Source organism: Oreochromis aureus, linkage group 11 (genome assembly GCF_013358895.1).
Source record: "Oreochromis aureus strain Israel breed Guangdong linkage group 11, ZZ_aureus, whole genome shotgun sequence".
Lineage (NCBI taxonomy): Eukaryota > Metazoa > Chordata > Actinopteri > Cichliformes > Cichlidae > Oreochromis > Oreochromis aureus.
Genome location: NC_052952.1, coordinates 29,484,908 through 29,495,331, shown reverse-complemented (window position 1 = coordinate 29,495,331; position 10,424 = coordinate 29,484,908). Strand labels below are relative to the sequence as shown.

Below are 10,424 nucleotides of genomic sequence, written 5' to 3'. Positions count from 1 at the left end.
TGAACTGCTGTTTGATTTTTCTCTCCCTAAAATCAGACTTTTGACATGATTTTTAGCTCCGTCTCAAGTTAGTTTGCAGTTCTTAAAATCATTTTATAAAAAGCAGTGGAGACATATAATGATATAATAGGTTTTAATTAACAACCTTCTCCTCTGCTTATAGGTCAGAACTTGGCCCATGTTACTTCGCCTGCAGATTGAGAGGATGGGTAGCCTTAGGGGTTGGTTGTTATCTTTGGTTATCTAGCTGTATGAGTGATGTACATTCTTCATAAAGCTAGATAACCGAAAGTAACAAGAATCCCATTACACTCCTGAAAAGGCATCAAGACCCCAAATGCGCCTCCCTACAAGAAAATGCAAACTTTGCCAGAAGAATTGTAGCATGAGAGAAGAAAATGGACTACATTTTAAAGAAGACGGGAATGCGATGCAACAAAAGGTAGGCTGCATGTTTTTTTTGTGTCTTATCTGTTGGTGATGGAATGTGTGTGAATACATGTGTGTGCCTTTTGTTAAACTCAACTCTGAGGCCCCTTTTTTGATCCATCAGCAGCTCGTAATGCTGGGTACCGTTGTTAGTCATGTACAAATAAATGGGACATTGCCACACATATTTCCTTTAGCTCTCTGTAGCCAGTGGCAGTGATCCATAACAGTAAGGTTGGTACAACAGGATCACTTTTAATCTAATAAGCCCCATGATCCTTCTGTGTGGGGCTGCATGCATGGGTTTAGACTTAGTATCACATGGTTAGGAGCGACAGGCTTGCTAAAAAAAAACAAACCCCAAAACCCCACACCGTTTCACCAAAGCAACTGGTCTCTGATTAGCCAACACCAAGTGACTAAAGGACCTGCCAGTTTGCTGGATAGTTTGGACAACGGTCTATTTATTTGTCTCCATGGAATTCAGTCTTACTGCTTGCATTTTTGGCATTAAGAGACCATGCAATATGAAAAGAATGTGGGCCTTTGAGCTGCATACGGTGCTATGAATTATACATATGTTCCAACTTGGATTGGATTGTGTGAGTTAAGAATGGTCCCTCCGAGTTAATCTGGTCTCCCAACGCCCCACTGGCACCTAAGCGCACAGACAAGAATTTGTTTGAGGCCAGTTTTGTTAAGTTAGCTGTTGTTGATTTTTTTTCTTCTTCTTTCCACCTACTCCCTTTTTCCTTTTGCATGAAAAGATGTTTGATTTGGGGTCCTGGCCGTTGTTTGATTTGACGTGACAGTTGGCTTGGTTGTGAATGGGCCGTGGCAAAGCCTCCATTGCATGAGGTGCTACCATGTGGAAAGGCCCGATGGGATCTCACTGAATGCTGCCGTGTGTACGTGTTGGGTTCAGAGGGGGAGTGGTCCAGGGGCAATCAAGCAGAAAGTACCCCTAGTGACAAGATCCACGAGTGAGCGAAGGAGAACAATCTCAGCCTTTAGGTTCTTTGCCTGGACTCATGGTGAGGAGTAATTGGTCAATCAGATCTTCAACCTCAAGGCCTCTGATGGCTGATTGAAGGTGTGATTTCTGTTCTGCCCATCAAAGCTGGAGGGTCACTCCTGCTGAGAAAGGCCACTAAGAATTGTATCCTAGGTCTCAAAGCTCTGGTGGTACATAGCTAGCGGTGAACTCCAAGCAGCGAACATATTCCACATGTGGTGTGCTATCTCATTGTGGTGCAGCTAAAACATCACCCTCGGGTTTGGATATATTTAGCTTGACAGGGTACAAATTCTAAACAGTTGTGCAGGACTGAAGTGAAATTACTAAAAGCTTGTGAGGCAACCTTACCTCGCAATGTCAATCTCTTCGAGCCCTGCGGTTGTGCCTGCCTGCTGCATTGCAGGTGCTGAGTGTGACACTTGAGCTTTGGGCTCTGCTAGTAAGAGAGAGGAACGAGGGCCCTGACAGGAAGTGACAGCCAGAGATGTCACCTTCTTGGATGGCAAAGTAGTACCTGGTTCTCTCTCTGTTGTGTTGCTACCGTCCCTACATGTCCTTTTTTCCTTTATTTCTTTTGTTTTACAGCGTTGCATGTAAGGCTTTTTATCACATATTGCAACTGATAGATGCAATATGTGTAGATATCCAGACTCCTGTATATCTACACAGGTGTGGTTTGTATTTATGAAATTAGCATATAACAGGTGTAAGGCAGAAAGATTTTGTGTGTTGTGGAGAATAGTTTTCTCCCTTTGCATCCTTTTTGTGTCAGTTACACTGTTGGGTCTAAATGGGAGCTGAAGTCTTGGACAGATTGTGTTTATACCCTAAGCAGTGCCCTGGGAGACGCATGTCATGGTACAAATGCTTTGTTCTGGCTCGGTGTGTGGCACAGTTATATCACTAACACTTCACACTAGGGAACTTAGTGCAGAAACTGTATTAGCTTATGCTTGCCTGAAAACAGCATAAAGATGGGAGAGTTCCTCAAAAACACCTTAGGGCCTTTGCTCTCTCTTTTTCTGTGTCCCATGGCAGTGTTGGAAATAGAAAGAGGGCGCGAAGAGAAAGCATGTAAAGGAAAGCAGCCAGGGAGAGGAAAGAGAAGGAGGAGGGTGGTGGGTTTGTCTTAGCTTTCATGCACTGGACAAGCAGATTTAGACTCCAAGTGTCAAATAGAAAAACAGCCATTGTGGTCGGGTCCTACTTGCCCCCCCATAAGTAGACTTTACAGTCAATAGAGCTAGTCCACTTGTCACTGAGGGACAATGCACCCCTTTGCCTCCCTTTCAGGCCTGCCAGGTCCGAGCAGCCAGACAGCTTTCTGAATAACCCAGTGATTCTTGCCCCCTTTTCTCTGCCTCTCTTTCTCTTGACGGAACACACCAACAGGGCTTGGAAAATGGCTTCACTGTTGGGCCAGAGTGTAAGGCCAGACCCTGTTATTTTCTACAACACAGGCATTCCCTCCACCCCCTTATGCTCGCATAGAAATGAATGTATCTTGGGCAGTTGCAAAAGTCAATGGGCCTCCTCAGACAAAGGAGATTAAGTTTGGCAACTTAGCAGTAACAGGTGTACTTTGACTGAGCTCGGACCACACGGGGGGTGACTGTTGTTGTCTTACCCACTTGCTCTGTTTGTCTCCTTGTTGGTTTTTAGTTGCGTGGATGTAAAAATTAAGTTTGTGTTGTGCTGTCAGACGACAAGAGCGCCTCAGACCTTGCTGACTTAGAAGTTTTAGTTGAGCTGTCCAGCATATGCCTCTTATCATTTTCACTGCATTTGAAAACAGAGCTTAGTTTTGCCACATTTCTCCCATGCCAAGTTTTCTCCGAAGGGATTCTGCAGATATCTTTAGATCTCAAGCAGTGCTCACCCAAGGGAGCGAGTTAAGGGTAAACAATGCGGGCACACAGAGAAGAAAGAAGTATCAGAGGGAGTGCAGCACTGCACAGAAGCATGAATACATTTTCACATTTAGAACTGAGACATTGATGTTTCAGGAGGGGAACTATCATTTAAAGAGAATGAAGCCTTTTCTGTACATACCTTCAGTATTTTCAACCATAATAAATCAAGCCATTCAGCATCAGTACAAATAGAGACACTCTCAGAGCCAGAGCAAAACAGTGCATGCATTTGTTTGTTTCAGTCATTAATAAAGCTTTTACTGAGAGCCTCGGTCCTCAGAAAAGCCCATTCTGGTGAAATGACTTGGCAAAGCATCCGATGGAGGGTCTGTTCAGACTGAAGCTGCTCCCGCTCCCATTGTCTAGCTCTCTCTCACACACCTACGAGTCCAGAGTAAGCACACAATTTCATTGTTGCGTGAGCTGTTAATATCAGAGGCTTCACAATAGAGCCCATTCGCCATATTTGCATAAGGCACTTTTCCAACAAGGACCCAGAGAGGGCTTGAAAGCTGGCCCACTCTAGTGCCAATGGCAAAAAAATGTCAAGTGCCAATTAGGAGAGGTTTGCCACCATTCAGCAATACCCCACCCCTGTAGTCCTTCCCCTCCCTGCTTACCCACCCCAACTCTCTCACACTCCAAGTCACCCCTGGTTTTACCACCTTATTCCAATTTCAGACGTGGCCTTCCCCTACTGACACCCAGAGACAAAAGCTGGCTCCCTCCTCTCTGGCTAATGGAGGATCCTTTCTGCTTGGCTCAGAGTATTAGTAAAATCAGACAGCATGGTCCGTTCACCGATTAGTCAGCTTTCTTTGTTGATTACTTTGAATAGGGTTCAAGAACTATGCAAGATACAGAGTCCACCTGCTTGGGAATATTGAACTTAGCAAGCTGGCTGCACTGTGCTACTTTTGTTTTAGACTCCCAGGTTTGCATGTGCAGGTGTGGGTAATTGAGGGAAGGATTGTGGCAGAGACAGACGCTGATTTAAACAATTAACAATTCTCCCTTTCATCTGAAATCCACAGTGGTTGTTCTGTGTTAGTGCTAATGACATTTAGCCACCTAATGGCTTGCTTTAAGCTAGTCGTGCTTATTATTTTGCACGGATGCACATAGAAACATAGAGAAAGGCTGCAGAGACACTATTTAAACTTAGAGTGCAGACTTTTAGTCAGCCTTTAAGGCTTAAGGAAAAGTAGATTTGCTACATGAAATCCAAGTTAGCTCAACTGGTGAGTATGTAAAGTACTCAACTACTGTTTATAATTCTATCGATGCTGAAATGCTACATTATTTCCATTATTTCCATGCTTAACTGCAGGTGTCAGATGCAAAGTATGCGGTGGAATGGTTGATTTAAAACATTAACCGCGTTCTTGAATTTTAAGTGATATATTGTTTATGCAGGAAAAGCCTTTAACATCAAATACCTGGAAAAAAAACTTGCATTCTGTAAAATGACAAGGATGCAGTAAATTGAATGAAAAAATTAGGTCATAGACACAATAAAAGAAGGTAATCGTGTTTGCCCAATTGGTCTGGCGTTGTTTTCAGCAGAGCGTTTACCTAACTTACCGCCTCCTGCCACTCAAAAGGATTTTTCTCTTGTCGCTTTTTCTCTTTCTTTCTTTTATTCAATCTCTGTGTCTACTTTTTTTTTTCTTTCCCACCCTTGATTCTCAGATGGTTGGATCTGATTTGCATGCATTTGCATAATGAAAGTCATTTGCATGCTCAGGGGCAGACTGTACCATGAGAACAGACATGAAAAGGTGTGTGTGTGCACGCGTGTGTTTGTGTATGTGGATGCCTGTGTGTGTGCGCGCGTGCATTCGTGTGTTTGTATATTTCTGTGAACTGTACATGTGTGCTTTTGTGGATAAGCTACATAGTTTAAATTTTCAATCTTACCCTCTGATTTCTCCATCTATGTTTTCTGTGCAGGCTACCACATTACTGAAGGAAAGCTGGCAAAAGAAGACTGAAAAACAGAGAAGGAGGAGGAGGAGGGGTTGTTGTTGATTCTGCCCTCCCTCTCTCCTCGCCCTCCACTGCATTGCCTCTTCCCTCCTCCTCTTCCCTTCCTCATCCACTCCATCCTCAGCAGACTGCCCCTTTTTCCTGTACAGCGAAACGCAGCCCGCGCCACCATCTTAGAGCAACGCTGGCATGAAATGGAAGTGGGAAGACCAGTCAGTGCAGGTAACACACCAAACCCACTGCGCCCGCCATGCTTCATTTTTCTATTGGCACCTCCCTGACTCTCCATCATATCGCAATATCTCCATCTCTCCGTGCCCTCGCGCCTTCTCCGGCGTGATGTACCCTCCGTTTTAATTGCCTCTGATACGTTTGTTAATTGCACGACTCATGAGATGCGCTGATGGGAAGGAGGGGAGGGTTGATGTGGGTGGAGCGTGTTTTGTATGTGCGTCCACATTAAATCACTCCACTCTCAATGCCTCTCTCAGGAGGCGTTCAGTGGGCATCTGTCCTCGAAGCGCCAGTTTTTCTTTCCCGTTTGGGAATTCTGATGCCATCCTCACATGCCTGCCCCGACATGGCGGCGCCTGCCATTTTGGAGCTACGATGCAAACCGTGTCTCCTGGACGACACACAAGCACAGCTGATTACTCCATAAGTTGAGCAGCTTAGTAAGAAAATTTAGTCACTGAACCTAAAAAACTGTGATATAATATTTAATGATTTTGACAGTAATCTGTGCCAGAGGTATGGCTTTTAAAAATAATTCTAAAAATCTCCCTTCAGCTCTTTAAATGAGGTCAAAAGAAATGTCAAGGTGGGCAACATCAGTTGAGTGGAAGTGATGATGATTCATAGTCTTTTACAGGGACACTGCAGCACATAAAAAGCCCAAAACAAAGCAGAAGAGAGGCAGACAGAGGCAGAGAGAAATAATAAAGACAAGATGGTGAAGTTGTAAGAGCATGATAGGCAGATTTAGTACTGAAAAGTCTCTCTTTAAGTGAGTGGTGAGTATTGGAGGGCAGTTGGTGCTCAGACAAGTTGAGTATTGTTCTCCTTGCATGAGCTCGTTGTGGTGCAGCATTTTTTCAACCGGGGAGCTCCCAACGTTGAAAACCGCTTAAACCAAAACACCAATTAGTGTTGGCTGGGCTTGATTAAGTAAGAAGGCTGGTAAACAGTGCTTACTTTTGTCATCTTTACACAGAAACCTCCCTTTGTTTTGTCTGTGGCGTGTGGGTCAGAGAGACCGTGCTAATGGTAACTTATAGTAGGATGCCTGGGGCTAACAGAGAAACTGCCGCTACCCCCAGGTCAAGGTAAAAACAGTGAAGGAGACTTGGCAAAGATAGGAAACATCTTAACATCAAATGTGTTTTCTTTTAAATAATTTGGCCCAAAATGTTCAATTTTATATATGTGTTCTTTAAATTAAATCACTAATTTTCTGTATTTAGACAGAATACACTGTTAATGATTCCAGTTCCCAAATTAGGTCAAACTAAGCTTAATTAATTTGAATATTTGACGATGCCGCCTTAAGCGAAGGAGTAGCTTGGCTTTCCTGAAAAGTCTTGTGGTAACTGTGTCAAACGCAAAGTGCACTAATCACTGCCAGGCCTCTATAAACAGGTGGTAGATTGAGCAAAGGGGGCCGAGGCCATTCTCAATTTACTGTGTAAATTATGCAGAGCCCAAAACAATGCAAACAGTAGACAGTGGAGTGGCTGGCGTTGGCTAATGAGATGATGAGAAGCCTGGGAGGGCCGCGAGCTGATAGAGGAGAGGGGGTGGGCACGGCTTGTGTCTGGATCGGTGTATTCATGTGTGTGTCTTTGTGCGAGTGTGTGCGAGGGTCTAGAGGAGCTTTGGCAGGGGAGCAGACACTGTCCCGCCTGCACAAACCCCACCGTCAGCACCCCTCCTGCCCAGACTGAGTGCTACAGGGGGAGGGGAGGGTTAGCAGGCAGCTGGGGCACCCTGCCCCCATTACTCCTGCAAGAGCACCAGGCTTGGGAACCTCGGTGGCAGGGGTCCCCCCAACACTGGCACGTAGGGGGCCCCCAAAAGTCTGGCTGCAAAACCCCATCTCCACCAATCCCCCCACCCCACCGTCTCTTGTCTCCCCAACCATCTCCACCCCTCCTACCCTAATGTAAGGCTGGGGGCCTGGGAAGGACTTCAAGTTCACGGCCAGACCTCCTATTGAGCTGACAGCCTGACTGTTTGCTCAATTCGGCTCCCTATTCAGGACCATACTGGAGGGGGGTGCTGTTGAAAAAAGGTTGGAGGATGCAGGAGGGTGTTGCTAGACACTGTGGGACACTGTAGCACTGCGATAGCTATTCATTCAGCAAGGGGAGACAAGTAAAGAGCGAGGGGGAGAGAGTGAAGATGGAGGAGGGGGGTTCAAGTCGGGATGCATAAATAAAAAGTGAGGAATCTAGGCTCAAAGTTTGCTTTGAGCAGTGTGCGCCTCTCTCACACTCTTTTAGACTCTTAATTACCGGCGCCTTCCACTTTTCTCTCTCCCTTTTCTCTAACTACACCCCCCTCCTCATCGCCATCGCACACACCCTCCTGAACACACACACACAAAATGGCAATGGCAATCATTCTCATCATCCTCTCTATCCCCTGGTTTTATTAGGCCACATGCTGGGGCTGTAAATTTACCATTAACAAGCTTATTCACTGTAGTCCTCTCAACAAAACAAGACCATGATGCCAATAACTCAAAGCGACACCAATACCCGAAACTGCCTTTTATGTCGCCAACCTCTACTGTTAGCCACTCCCCGCAGCCCCCACTCTTTCCTCACTGGCAGAGAGCACCCTCACACCGTAATGCTGAATGCCAAGGCTAACGTGATGCTTGTTAATAGCTCAGACGATGGTAATTAGCACAGTGGTTGTTGATTTCTTCTGCTAAGCTAGATGGACGCATTATTAGCTAATTCTGAACTTGGTGACCTGCTATAATATTTTAAGTTGCTTGTCTGAGCTGCTCGAAAATGTAACAGAAAAGAGGGTTTGATGGTCTTCTGAAGTCCAACTCAGCCTAGCTTAGGGTGTGTCACATGCTTCCTCTTTGTATTAGCAGCTTGTAGCGTACCAGGCTCCTGTTAAGGCCTTTCAACTTCAGTCTCAATCCCCTTGGCTGGTACACGAAGCTGTACTTAACTTGGCCAGATTTAGGACACACAAGGAAAAAAAAACCTAATAAGTATTTTTTTTCATGCTTAAAGAGCACTGAGGACAAGCCTTCTTTTGATACATAAATTGGACTTCACAGTCCATTGTCTCAAATAATTGTTTTGACATTCACATGATTGGCCTCAAGGTGTGTTTTGACTCATTCTGAAGAATGAAAGCTGTACTCTTATGTCATTTTCCCTTTCTTTTTTAGATAAATGTGATTGGTGCAGGGGGGATCCAGAATGGACAGAGCACACAAAAGGAGGACGGTGGGACTCCTCCTTCATTCGCTGCCTTTTAGCTGGAGTAAACACGGAGGATGGCGATGCTGTCTGCACGCGAGCCAGCAGTGATTCCTGCCATAACTGTGGAACGCTGTGTATGTCTCCTTGATGCATCGCTCGAACCAACACTCAGCCTGGACTGCTTGTGAATGACTTTTGGTGTTTTAACTGAGCAAACATCATCGTGGACTCCAATCATGGAAACCTGGGGGACTCAGTGGAAAATAAGCAGCCCGAGGGCTGGAGGAACTGCTTGATAATTGTGACTCTTCTTTCTTTTATTTGTAGATGTGGCACTGAATTTTGTAATTATTATCCTATATTTGATTGTAAAAAAAATATTGTATAGACATGAAGGAATATAATCTGTGTTCAGCTATCATAGGCTCCACTTAATGTAGGCTGTATTTGATTATTTGTAGCCCATATTTTGCTCATTTTCTCTTTTGTTATAGTTGCTAGGACTCAAAAGACATGTGAATGTGAGACCCACGGCAGCAGTGAATAATACTGCACTGCGATTGGGCAGCTCCGTGTGTCAGCTGACACAATGGCGAAGGAGTGAGCTGTCGTCTTTATACTCTATGCAACTGTTCTCTTTTTTTTCCTTTCTTTATTGTTTAGGGGAAAAAACCTTTTCATATTTATTTTGGATTATTTTTTGAGCCACAAGTTTACAGAAATTCCTTCAGACATCATCAAGAGAAATGGTTTATGAGGTGCCGACATTGCAGTTATTAATATAGTGAAACAGAAATTACAGTCAGGGTGTGTGTGTGAGTGTGTGACAGATGACAGGATACAGCAGTTTCATCAGTGGATGGATTGAATCTCATATTTGCAGCTTTCGACTGTGCAGCCATGAGCCAGAGTCTGAGTAAATGTGGACTCAAGCATTTAATATTCCTGGTGGTTGGAGTGTGTTTGATCAGCAGGAAGTGGCTCTGCGTGTATACAGAACATGCCACACTATTAAAAGCGGCTCCCTATAGCAGTCGTTGAGGCACAGCGGTTTGGCACATAATAGTTACCTGCTTTAGTGTAATGATACATCTTTGGGTGAGACATGACAAATACATTGGCTTCAAACACTGCCTTAATTTCCTGTTCTTGACATTAACACACAGCGACACACACACCCGCACACACACATGCACCCAAATGCAATAAGGCAAGTACTATCAGAGCCTAATTCATTCTATATTAATTTTCGGGAAGTGGCAAATTTTTTATTACGATTGATAATCTATGCAAATCTTTTAAATATTACTTTAGACAATCTATGTCTATGCAGCGCTTTTGCAATTGATTCAAGGGAGACTATCTTGGCCTAATTTAGAAAATGTATTCTTTTGATAATCATGCACATCCCAGTGCTCAAGACAATTACTTATCTGCCTGGATAAGCTTGAAATTATGTTTTTAATCTCTTGCAAAAAAAAGTCACTCTTCTGAAATCAGTCCAGAGGCTTGAAAACCATGAATTGTGGTCTAAAATAATTAAATCAGTTGCACTAAATCTCCCTTTTCCTTAAATGTAGATCAAATATATCTGTTTAGCTTTGAATAGCATACTGTTTATATAAG

The 10,424-nt window shown here is 44.2% G+C and overlaps 1 long non-coding RNA gene across 3 annotated transcripts; it reads left to right on the top strand.

Annotated features, from left to right (window-relative positions):
• Window positions 1-311: 311 nt before the first annotated feature.
• LOC116325139 lies at window positions 312-9,546 on the top strand. 3 transcript variants are annotated; one of them, XR_005614789.1, is made up of 4 exons: window positions 3,845-4,601; window positions 5,053-5,141; window positions 5,314-5,571; window positions 8,765-9,546. It is a non-coding gene; the product is annotated as an uncharacterized LOC116325139 (long non-coding RNA). The 3 variants fall into 3 exon arrangements; XR_004199831.1 differs by lacking the exons at window positions 3,845-4,601; window positions 5,053-5,141 and adding an exon at window positions 312-442; XR_005614788.1 differs by lacking the exon at window positions 5,053-5,141 and having other exon boundaries at window positions 3,862-4,601.
• The last annotated feature ends 878 nt before the right edge of the window (window positions 9,547-10,424 follow it).